Raw genomic sequence first — 12,364 nt, 5'->3', positions numbered from 1 at the left:
CAGGAAGATAAACATGAAGCTCAACCCGAGCAAGTGTTCCTTTGGGATGGAAGAAGGGAAGTTCTTAGGGGTCATCGTCACTAAAGATGGCTTCAGAGCGAACCCTGAAAAGGTCGAAGCCATTATCAAAATGGAATCACCTACTACCATCAAGCAAGCTCAGACACTGAATGGACGACTAGTCGCACTTAACCGCTTTTTGGCAAACCATGCGGATAAGTCGTTTCATTTCGTGTCAACATTGAGAAACTGTTTAAAGAAAACGCACTTCCGCTGGACACCAGAAGCGGAAGCAGCTTTTCAGGAGATTCGGTCACGCTTGATCGAACTCCCAACGCTCACAGCACCAGAAGCGGGGGAGGAATTAATCCTATACCTTTCCGCCACAGATAGAGCAACCGGAGCAGTCCTGCTAGCAGAGCGGAAAGGCATCCAGATGCCAATCTATTATGTTAGCCGTGTCCTAACAGACGTAGAAACCCGGTACTCTACCCTGGAAAAATTAGTCTTAGCACTTGTACAGGCTTCACGCAGGCTAAGACGATATTTTCAAGGTCACCCTATCACCGTTCTCACCAACTTCAAACTTGCAAACGTTCTAGGCAAACCCGAATTGTCGGGACGCCTAGCCAAATGGGCAATAGAATTGGGAGAATACGCGATAAAGTACAAGCCAAGACCAGCCATAAAAGGCCAGGTCTTGGCCGACATTATTGCAGAAGTCCCCGCTTCGCGGGAGAAAGAGTGCCAGGAGGCTCAACCCTCCCCAGCACAGGGCATCCATGAGGTTTGGCGACTCTACGCTGACGGAGCAGCCAGCAACGAGGGTTCAGGCGTAGGGTTGAAACTAACCAACCCAGCAGGCCAAGAATATACTTACGCTATTCGACTGGATTTTCCAAGTACGAATAACGAAGCGGAGTATGAAGCATTCTTGGCCGGGCTGAGAATTGCGCGTAAAATGGGAGTAAAAAACTTGGAAGACCACGTGGATTCCATGTTAGTAGCCAACCAAATAAACGGGACGTACACGGCCGTGAACGACACAATGGCCCTGTACCTCGCGCAAGCAAAGACCCTTATGCGCAATTTTAACGATTGTAAAGTCATACACGTCAAGCGTAGCGAAAACAAATCTGCGGATGCGTTAAGCAAGCTTGCATCGTTAGCCTTCACCCACTTGGGAAAGGATATCCGCATTGAACTCCTTGGAGCACCATCAGTCCCGCACAAGGAAATCTGTGTCATCCAAACCGGCACAGAAACGTGGATGACACCAATAATAAATTACCTTGCGGCGGGTATACTACTAGAGTCAAAAACACAGGCAAGAAAAATACGTTGTAAAGCACTGAACTATCAACTCATCGATGACATCCTTTACAGACGTAACTTTCTTGGCCCACTCCTAAGATGCGTAGACAACCAAGATGCTGACTACCTCCTAAGGGAAGTACACGAGGGCATCTGTGGAGTACACGCAGGTCCACGCGCTGTTGTAGCCAAGCTAAACAACGCGAGATACTTTTGGCCGGGGATGCATACGGATGCGCAGGCATACATCAGAAAATGTAGGTCTTGCCAGCTCTACGCACCCAACACGCATCGCCCGAAGAATGAACTTGTTCCAGTCACCTCTTCATGGCCATTCCAGAAGTGGGCCATCGATGTGACAGGCCCATTTCCCACAGCAGCAGGAAATGTTCAATTCCTAGTGGTAGCCATCGACTACTTCACCAAGTGGATTGAAGCAAAACCCTTAGCCCAAACAACCGCAAAACATATCAAAAAATTTATTTGGGAATTTATTATTTGTCGTTTTGGACTTCCACAGACTTTGGTGAGCGATAACAGCACCAACTTTGCTGACAAGAAGCTACAAAAGTGGCTGGAAGAACTTCAAATCACCCACACCTTTACCTCAGTGGCACACCCGCAGGGTAATGGTGAGGTGGAAAGAGCAAATAAGAGCATCGTCGACGGCATAAAGAAAAGACTTCTGGAACACATATCCGGCTGGGTGGACGAAGTTCCACACGTCCTTTGGGCAAACAGAACGCTGAAAAAGGCCAGTACGGGAGAAACCCCGTTCAGCCTCACTTATGGCACTGAAGCCATGGTCCCAGTCGAAATTGGTTTACCCTCACCAAGGGTCTTGATTCAGCCGGAAGACAATGATGCGGAAAGACGGTTAGACCTTATGCTAACCGAGGAACGCAGAGACTTAGCCGCTGTGCGTGAAGAGAACTACAAGCGACAAATGCAAAAGTACTACAACACGCGGGTAAAACTCTGCAACTTCAATATAGGAGACTACATACTGCGTAACAATGAGGCTTCGAACCAACAACGCCCAGGAAAGCTGGCCCCGGTCTGGGAAGGGCCATACATTATCAAAGAAGTTCTGGGAAATGGCGCATACCGGCTCGAAAGGCTCGATGGCACTCCCATCCCAAGAACATGGAATGGAGCTCAATTACGCAAATGTTACATGTAGATCAATTCCAAACTTGTAAAGAAAAGGCCTAGAGCCACTTCTAATGGAAATGATTCTCCTTTCACATTGTGTTGATAGCCTTACATTTATACTTATGAACTTCCCACACTGATATGCCGGTATTCACCGCATAAATATGGGAAGAAGTAAGTCGTTGCGTGTGGAAGGCGGCAAAACCCGCATAAACACATAAAACGGTAAAAATTTCTAAAGAAAAGATAAGGAAAACCTTCACGCAGGTCAGTTATAGGTAAAGTTTGGTCATCCCACTAAATGAAAGTGACGGTCCTACCCGCACAATCATGATAGAGGAAACTGAACACTAACCTATTAACAACCGCGCGTACAAAGGCTAACTTATTCAACATACTTAGAAAATTTCTAAGGAAAAGATGAGGAAAACTTCCACGCAGGACAGATATAAGTAAAGTTTAGCCATCCTACTAAGTGAAAGTGATGGTCATACCCGCACAATCACGAAAGAGGAAGCAAAACTTTAACTTATTTATCTGCCACGTTGAAAAGTTAACTTATCCAAGTACTCAAGAAATTGCTAAGTTAAATCAAAATATGCGTGAAATAAACAAGGCAAGGCATTAGCAAATAATCTTTATTCCATCGAAATTCAAATATTACAAGGATTGCTAGGTACATACCCGCATATAAGAGAAGCTATACAAAAATAAAAATCTACTCTAATGGTGGAAAGAGATCTAATGGATCAAGCTTCAGGACCACTTCCACTTGGACCCGCACCATCAGTAGAGTGTGGCGGTTCAAGGAAAGCTTTAAGGATAGCTAGCCCATCATCAGCAGCAGCAATCTCGTTCACCTTCTCCACCACCGGATGCGGGAAGGCAGCATACTGATTCACTGCTTGGTCATACGCAGCTTCAGTATCCACATTGTAAAGAGGGAAGTTGGAAGGCGGGATGCCTTGTTCAACAAACCCTAGACCAAGCAGAAAGCCAGCATTTTCCCCATCCTCATGAGAAGCGTTGAGGGCTGCGCTCATCACATCGTCATATGATGTGTTCGTGATGCACAACCTACAAAACAGAAGTTTGTCAAAAACTCAAGTGTAAGGAAAAGAGTAAAGAAGTTAGAAGTAAGGAAGCTGCGCATACCTGCGACAACGCTTCTCGAAGAAGCCATTCCTTGGCAACCAGAGCCTCCTTGAGGGCAGCTTGAGCTTCATTACGGGCGCGTTCGGCTTCGTTCTTTGTGAGGTTGGCAAACAACACATCTTTGGCTGCAGCCTCTTCGACGCCCTTTAGCTTACGCTCAGTGTGGTCAAGCACCCCCCTCTGGTCCAAGATCTCTTGGAGCTTCTTGGCATCTTCCATGGCCAAGGCATCATGAGCCTGCTGGAGCCTCTCTAATTTGGCTTTAAGTTCCTCATTTTCGATGCGTAGAGGCTCAGCAACAGCTTCAGCCTTAGTGGCCCTCTCGGTTGCGTTCCGTGCAATTTCCTTGGCCAGCTGAAGCTGTTCGTTAACAGCTTGGGCAGCCTTGGAACGGGCCTCGAGCCGGGCCTGAACTTCAACCTCGAGGGCCTGAAGGCCTTCTCCTTTTCCGCAGCAACGGCGGCAAGCTTCGCATTCTCCTCCCGGATAGCCCGCGCCTGAGCCACTTCCAGGTTACGAGCCGCCTTTAACTTGTCGTTTTCACGACAAAGCAGCTCGACGCGCGGCTGCATCCGGGCAACGAGAATCCGAAGCTCGTTGGATAGCCTACCCTCCTGGTAGCTGGCCATGGCTTCCCCCAGCGCACCAGCGGGGGCGGCGTGGCGTGTCCACTCGACACAATCCTCAGCAGTCCGGAGGGTCGTTCCCCGGCGGATACTCCACCGAGGAGCGTACACCTCGTTGGAGTCACGAACTGCAATAAAGCAAAAAACAGTTAGCAAAAGAAATGATATAAGGAATATATGCCAAATTAACCCTACGCACCTGTAGGGTCGACAACAGGCCGATAGCCACCAAACCCATCACCTGAACCTAAGGGATATCCATCCAAAAGGTCAGGGAGATGGGAAGGAGGAAAGGATTGGCTAGACGCCCCAACCCCGTGCATACCTGAAGGACCGGCCTTAGTCGCCGGCGCCGGAGGAGGCGTGGTGGAGGCTGCCGCGGCGGAAACCAACGGAGGTGAACTCACCGGAGGTGAACTCACAACCGTGGCCGCGGCTGCGGAAGAATCCACAGAAACACTCACCGCCGGCTCAGTGAAGGAATCAGTGAATATGGCACTGACAGCCGGCGGAGACGTCGTCACAGTTGGAACAGTTGGCTCAACCGGGTGAGCAACTGAACCAACAACTGAAGCAGGCGCAGTCGCCTGGGTCATCGCCGCAGGTAGGTTGACCAAGCCTACCGTCATGGGTCCGGAGGTGCTCCTCCCCGCTCCACCATGGAATGCGGTAGCATCCACGCCTGCAGAAAGAAGATATATAAGTATAATGGCGGAAAGCTATGCAGTTAAGATAAAGGAAGTTTATACTTACGGGTCCTTTTGAGCTTGAAGGTGCGAACAGGCGGGGACGAACCCGATGGAGCCGTCCGCTTCATACCGGTCACCGCCGTCGTCCGGGGCTGCTCGGAGGTGACGGTCGTCTCAGCCTCCAGAGCAGTGGTCTCAACACCACCTGGGTTCCCCGCCGCCTCCTCGCTATCGGTCTCCGAGTTAGACCGGTTCCTCTGATCGGCAGATGTACATCGTGTCTCTCCAGAACACGGTAAACAAACTTCGTCAATGGGAACCGGAGATTCCCATAGACGAAGAAAGCAACATATACCCCTATCTTGCCTTTGGGGACATCGTACACCGTCTGATGAGGCCCAGGAAACTCAGGCTCGAAAGGCTCGAGCATGAACTTCCTGACAATGTACTGATACGCTTCGACGGTAAGAGCACATTGACATTCGCCAGCAGTACTCTTATCGTCCTTATCAGACGATGACATCGGGTTCTCCGTGTACACATCAGACTCCTCGGCAGTAGCCTCAGGATCATGAGTAGAAGACATGTTTTGGATGTAAAGAAGAACGATTTCAGGAGAATGCTCGACGGAAAAGTTAGAGTATTCGCCGGAAATCGTTTAGAAGAAGAGAGAAGTGAAGGTGTGGATTAAGATGCACCCTCTCCCCCTTTATATACTCATCGCAATGAATGCGATGAATTTAATTCGGAGGAGAGAGAAAACGTAGGTGCAATGAAACTATGACACGTGGCAAAAGCAAGCTGGCAACAGCTGTTGACAGGACGCGTGCCGTAAATTTCGCGGCCACGCGCCCGAAAACTTGCGCCCACGCGCCTGAAAAAGCGTCTGGAATGACCATATACTGTCACGTCGCCATAACTTCCTGCACGTCCTGAAACTGTCAGAAGAAACCGTCGGACTACGCAACCGTCCCTTCAACAGTTTGGACTGTTCTTATCCTTTCACCAACTCTTCGAATTTCAAAAAGATTCAAAAATATTCAAAAATTCAAAAATGAGGGAATATACCCCCTTACCTTGGTACCCAATAAACCGTAAGACAAGTGCGGGTACAGTGTCAAGGCGAAACCCTTCACATACCTAGCACTTGCAGGGAATTGAAGCCAAGAATACCTTGGAATAAAAGAAACTATAAGACGAGTGCGGGTACAGTGTCAAGGTGAAACCCTTCACATACTTAGCACTTGCAGGGAATTTAAACCAAGAAGGATCTTCTGGGCCGTGCTTGCGGAAAGGGAAATAACATCCCCGCATAGCGGGAACGTTGAGGACTAGATTGTCTGAAGCTCCAAGATGGAATTGGTTGTCTGACATAATTGATCACTATGTCCAACTATCAAAACCTCGTGGAGAATCTACACAAGTGAAACTCAACGCTCCTGACTTGCGAGGAGGTTACACACCTACCCGCATCATACCCAAAGATCAGGCAGAAAAGTCGGGAATTTCTGCGAGTGACTTTAGGAAAACCGCGGGAAGAATCCCCAAGGAAAACCTTAAAGCTAAAAACCCTTTTCAAAAACCCTTGCTTAAGTCCAAAAGTTCACCTCACTTATTAACAATTCATGAGAAGAACGTTGGACTGGGGGGACTTGAAGAGGTAGGTCCCAGCAGAGCCCAGTTGGACCCGCAAGACTCACCTCGAAGAGGGACGTCTGCGCAGTTGAACCCGCAAGACTCCTCGAAGAGGGACGTCTGCGCAGTTGAACCCGCAAGACTCACATTAAAGAGGGACGTCTGCGCAAAGACCAACTGGATCCGTAGGACCCACCACGCTCAGAGAGATGACGTCCTTACGCGCAGTACGCAAGCTGTTCCCGCAGGAAAAGCCTCCCAATGGTGAAGTACCCCGCCTGTTCCCGCAGCTGCGGATACAAGCCATCAGGGAAGGCTACCCGCACTAACAGCAAGGCTACACGCACAAGGCACTAACTCTCAATAATTCAGTAGTCACCTAAAGGAATGAGCAAGGCGGGAATACTCTCGCCCAAATGAGCCAGTCTGTACGCTTCTGGAAGATCTGTTGTACTATACCTGACAAGTTATGGACAAAATAGACAAGATCTGACTAAAGCAGCCCATGATCCAATCACAGGGTGACAGCTCACCGACAACAGTACGAGGAGGAGCATGCTCTAGTACAAAATGTCACCATCAGCCGCTGCCTACCCACCAACCCTCATCGTGACACGTACATAGCCTGCAGTTGGTGGAATAGGAATAGTACACAGCCGCCCATGTCACTATCAGCCGCTGCCTATCCACCAACCAGCATGGCATGTACGCAGCCCACAGTTGGCGGAACAGGAATATTATACAGCTGGCTGTACCTGCTTGGAAACCTAGCTTCGGCTATAAATACTCCAACACTTTGGAACGGTATTATCATTTTATCTTCTCTAGCAATCTCTTAATATACACTTATATTCAGAGCAATCTAGTCTGATTCTCACACCGGAGGGTGGTCACAAGGAGGAACCCCCCCCCCCCTTCTCAGTGACGAGCTTACGGTGTCTGTTTTGCAGGTCACCTGAAGAACAACCTTCTTTGCCGGACATAATCCTCGTGGGAAACATCTATTTAACCCCCAGATTGTCCATAATCTGCCCGGGGTCGATTAGTGTTTCTTCAGAGTTGGTGGCCACTATTTATTTTGAGGATTAGGATTGGGATTAAGAGTTTGAGGGTTATTCTTTTGGTAACCAACAATGTATGATGTGGCTTTAAGATTCACCATGAGTTCCTGTAACATGGTTACTACTATTTCATTTCATTTCATTTTAAGTCTTTACGCCACTTGGAACATGATTTGATAAATGGGTTCATTGAAACACGAACATTATTTTAATAAGTGAGTTAATATGTTATCTCGTTTAACGGTTTTTGAAATGTTTATATTCATATTTTAAAAATGAAAGATGATGAATTTGAGATTCTATATTTAATTCTTACACTAACCTTTTAACTTTTAAAGTGAAACCAGTATTTACGAATATGTATCTTGTGGTAGTACCGTTAAACTGATAAAAAAAACTAGACACAATTTTTAACAATGTGCATGCGTTGCGACATGTCAACTCATAAAATTTAGATCAAAACGTAGAATATTATCGTTAAAAAGGATAGCTAAGTCCAAACGGTAAAAAACATTGTTGAAGCATGTTGGAATGAATAATAATAGTAATTAAATAAAATTAAAAAGTAAACCATAAGGGTAATTATGTACTCTTACTAATATTATAACGGTGGTGGGACGGTGGCCTGTGGGAGTTTCCATTCTGCACCAATTCATCTTTCAACCCCTTTAAGCTCGCATCAGTGCCACACGTCATTCCTTAAAATGCATCTTTCAATTGTGATAAAACCCATTTTACATATTTATTTATTTTTGAACTATATTAACTAAATCCTTCTCAAAAAAAAAAAAAAAAAAAAAAAACTTAAAATAAAAATAGCAAAACAAAAATAATAAAATACAAGACTTGATTAAAAGAACATAAATAAAATTTAAAAACTAAATTAAAATTTAATTTTGGAATTAAAATGTAATAATATATATTTATAAGATTTTGTATATATATATTAAAATTCCATATGATCGATTAAATTTAAAACATCTTAAAAATTAATTTGGGCCACTAAAAATCAATTTGGGTGATTATTAAAATTTGTAGATATCACAAATTTCCTAACTCATATCTTTTTCGTCTTCAAGATGCAGCCATCACGCCACCACCAAATCAAGCACCGCCACTTTGCAACCACCAAATCAAGGCCTCATCATAGCGCCGCAACTAAATTAAACCTTTGATGATCTTCATTTCTTTAATAATTTACATTTAAATAGACATTTAAATGGAGCAGGACAATCGAGATGGCTACTCCGAGCAGGGTGTGTTTTTGTCGTGCTAATGAAGGCAGGTGGTGTGTTGGGAAAAACGACTACCTAGCCACGAACAGTAAACAAAAAGTGCGGAATTAATCTTCGTTTAGCTAAACTTTTTCCCGACCCGAATGAACCAATGAGGATGCAAACAAATAGGTAATCTAAAAGTAAATAGGACACAATAATTTTAGTGTGAAATATCTCTCAAGGCGAGAGTAAAAGCCACGGGACTATTAGAGCCGCTTCAAATCCACTATTATCAATATTAGACATACAAAGTCTTCTCTAGGTAAAACTAGAGGCTTACACAAATTATCATATACTTGGTACAAACTAACATCCAGTATATGGAACCAAAATATAAAAAGTAAATGAGTAAGAGGTATCACCGCGAGAGAATAAACTAATATCTGAAACGTCTCTTATCTCTAAACATCAAAAGAAAGGAGTACCAAAACTTCTCTTCGTCTCTTTTTTGATTGTCGACTGAAGAAGAGGAATTCAAAATAATATTCACCAAACCTTTCTTGTGTGTATTGACGACTGAATAATTAGCTTAAAAAAAAACCTTCTAACTTACTTTCTTTTTTCTTGTTTCTCATGTGAAGGCAGAAGCCCACACAAGGCCACATAGGCCCAAACCCAAAACACCACTTTTGGTTTTTCTTGTGTATTGTCGTGAACACAAAAATACACACATATATATATATATATATATGATGAGTATCATTACAGAACTGTTAAATTATTTAAGAACTTGAAGGAACCCTTGAAAACTAACGTTTTTTATAAAAATTTTTGTATGTTAATGTTATTTGAGTGTAGCTTTATCATTTTTTATATCTATACTTACGAGTTCAGTTTTGAAAATTAGTTGTTATACATATCTATGTTTTGTTTTACATTTAGATAATTTATTAGTACATTAATTTTACACATATGTAAACTTGTGATTAATATATGTAATCAAATTTTTTTATATAAAATATGATAAAACTACTATTAAATATTGTTAATATATGAAAAAAATTAAAAAAATGTTTGGTTGTATAGAGTTCCTAACAGTTCTTAACTTTTTTTAGAGTTCTTAAATGATACTAACCATATATATATATAGTCTTTTTCTTTTTATTAAAGAAAATTACGATTTGCCTCCCTAAGTAAAATCGGCGGGCTACCGTTTAAACCCTGAAAACTAAATTGCGCTTGTTGTACCAATGTATTTTTATAATGGTGACATGAGCTCTTGTTTGAGTGTATTGAACCCCTGGTTTTAAGTTGACCGTTTGGTTCAAGGGCACTTTAGTAATTAGATAAATAATAATAATAATAATAATAATAATAATAATAATAATACTAGAGCAACTCATCATCATCATCATCTTCTCAACCATCATCGTCATCTTCTCAGCTCATCAACATCATCTTCTCATTTATACCTATCTTCTCAACCATACCCAAGCACGAACCCTTTTCAGAACTCTCACCACCAAAAACACACATTGGTATAACAAGCGCAATTTAGTTTTTCAGGGTTTCAACGGTAGCCCGCCGAATTTACTCAGGGAGGCAGATCGTAATTTTATTATTTTATTATTCAATAATAATAGTAATATCCCATGTAGGATAATGTTTGTTGGGCTTTCTCATGGGCAAAAAATACCCCTACAAATCTCCCTTTTTTGTCTATGAGAAGAACTCTGATCGGCGAGCAAGCAACATATCTTCAGTTTCTCTGTAACGATTCCGACGAAACCCGGTATAACCTAACCGGTAGACCATAGTTACGTCATATTTAATGTCGGGTACATGAATTACCATACTAATTATACGAGAATACATGGTTCACTGTATTGATTGTACGTGAATATATAATTCATCGCATTGAATATGCGATTAATCGATCGATAGTTATTGAAACCCGAACGAATCGAGGGTTCAATTATAGACGAGATATATGATATTTAGTGATATTTACGAAGTATTAAAGCTTCGGGATAAGTGAATTAAGCACAGAAAAAGAATTTTGATTTAATGGTACGTCGGTACATTAAATGAAACTTTTAATACCAAACCGAGCAAGAGATGATCGATCAAGCCGAAAAAGATGCGGAATAATTAATGATATGACGTTTTAAGTTAATAAATGTCATGGTTTAGGTTTTTAAAGTTTTTAAATCGGTTTTATATAAATTTCATTTTTAAGCCGAAAAACGACCGTTTTAGCCTCGTTTTAAGCCAAATTAAACATTTAACCGAAAAACGAACTGAACCAGATTATCCAAAACATTATCCGGATATCCGAAATCCAAACATGTGGCCTAGAATGAAGAGGTGGGTCCCACCCCACCCTCCATCATAGACCGATCGGAACTATGAGGTTATACCCATTCCTTATTTCTTTTTTTGAATCAAACTCATCCATATTCATCAATTCTCTATACTTCATCATCTAAAAACCCGAGTTTTTAGCAAGAAAACCGAGGTAAAAGTCGAGTTATTTACGTTTCCATCTTCGTTTCTTGAGTTTATTTGCAAGAAAATGAGGTTTCAAAGATGAAAACCGATTCTTGCGTGATCAAGTGATGTATACGGGTTATACAAGGGATCTTGGTCCAAGAAAGGAGTTAAACGAACCAAAAACGATTTTTTACGGTTTAAATCTTTGTTTTTGAATCATAACCGAAACTATAGTGTAAGAGGCTTGATCGTGAGTGTAACTTGCTTGGTATTGTGGTATGTTGGTTGTAGGTTCTGTGTTTAGTGGTAGATAAGGCGGAAAGACGAGTTTGTAGCTTGTAGTGGCGTAAAACGAAAGGTATATTCGGTTATGTTCGGTTTTGAAGTTTTTGGACAGATTGTTGGTCGTTTAGAGTTAGGTCATGAAATTTTACAGGGATGTTCTACACATGAAAATAAGTGTTCTGTGAATTTTTGGATAAAGGATGAATATTTGGTGAATTTAATGCTCGGTTTTGGCCAAAAATGGTGAAAAATAGTTAAATATTATGAAAAATTCTGGAAAATTTGGAGATAAACTTTTTATATCATGTATAAGTCACACACAAAATTTTAGGTCAGTTGGAGAAGTCTAAGTAGGCTTTTCGGTTAAACGAGTTCTAGGGTTTTCTAGCTAGGTTTTGGTAAAAATGGCATGTAAAAAGAAGATTTTGGTTTTGGAAAAATTACAGGGGACTATGTGGATGGCAGGGGACATCCAGGAAAAATTTGGGATTTTTCTAAGATCGTTTGGTATTTACGACATATTTAGTGTTTAAATGGTGTTTAAAAATAGATAAATAAATTTTAAATATAAGAATTAATTCTGAAAATATTTTTATAAAATTCCCCACTGTTAAAAAATGATTTGTGCAAAATTTCAAGATCCGAGAGTAAACGGATAATTATTTGTGCTAATTATCAAACTTTTAAAGTTAAAACGCGTAAACCGGTGAAGTTCGCTTAAGCGAGTTGACTGG

The sequence above is a fragment of the Bidens hawaiensis genome, unplaced genomic scaffold (assembly GCF_021521415.1).
Source record: "Bidens hawaiensis isolate Kalapana, Puna unplaced genomic scaffold, B.hawaiensis_p1.1 tig00002602_1, whole genome shotgun sequence".
Taxonomy (NCBI): domain Eukaryota; kingdom Viridiplantae; phylum Streptophyta; class Magnoliopsida; order Asterales; family Asteraceae; genus Bidens; species Bidens hawaiensis.
This window is presented reverse-complemented; position numbering follows the sequence as displayed.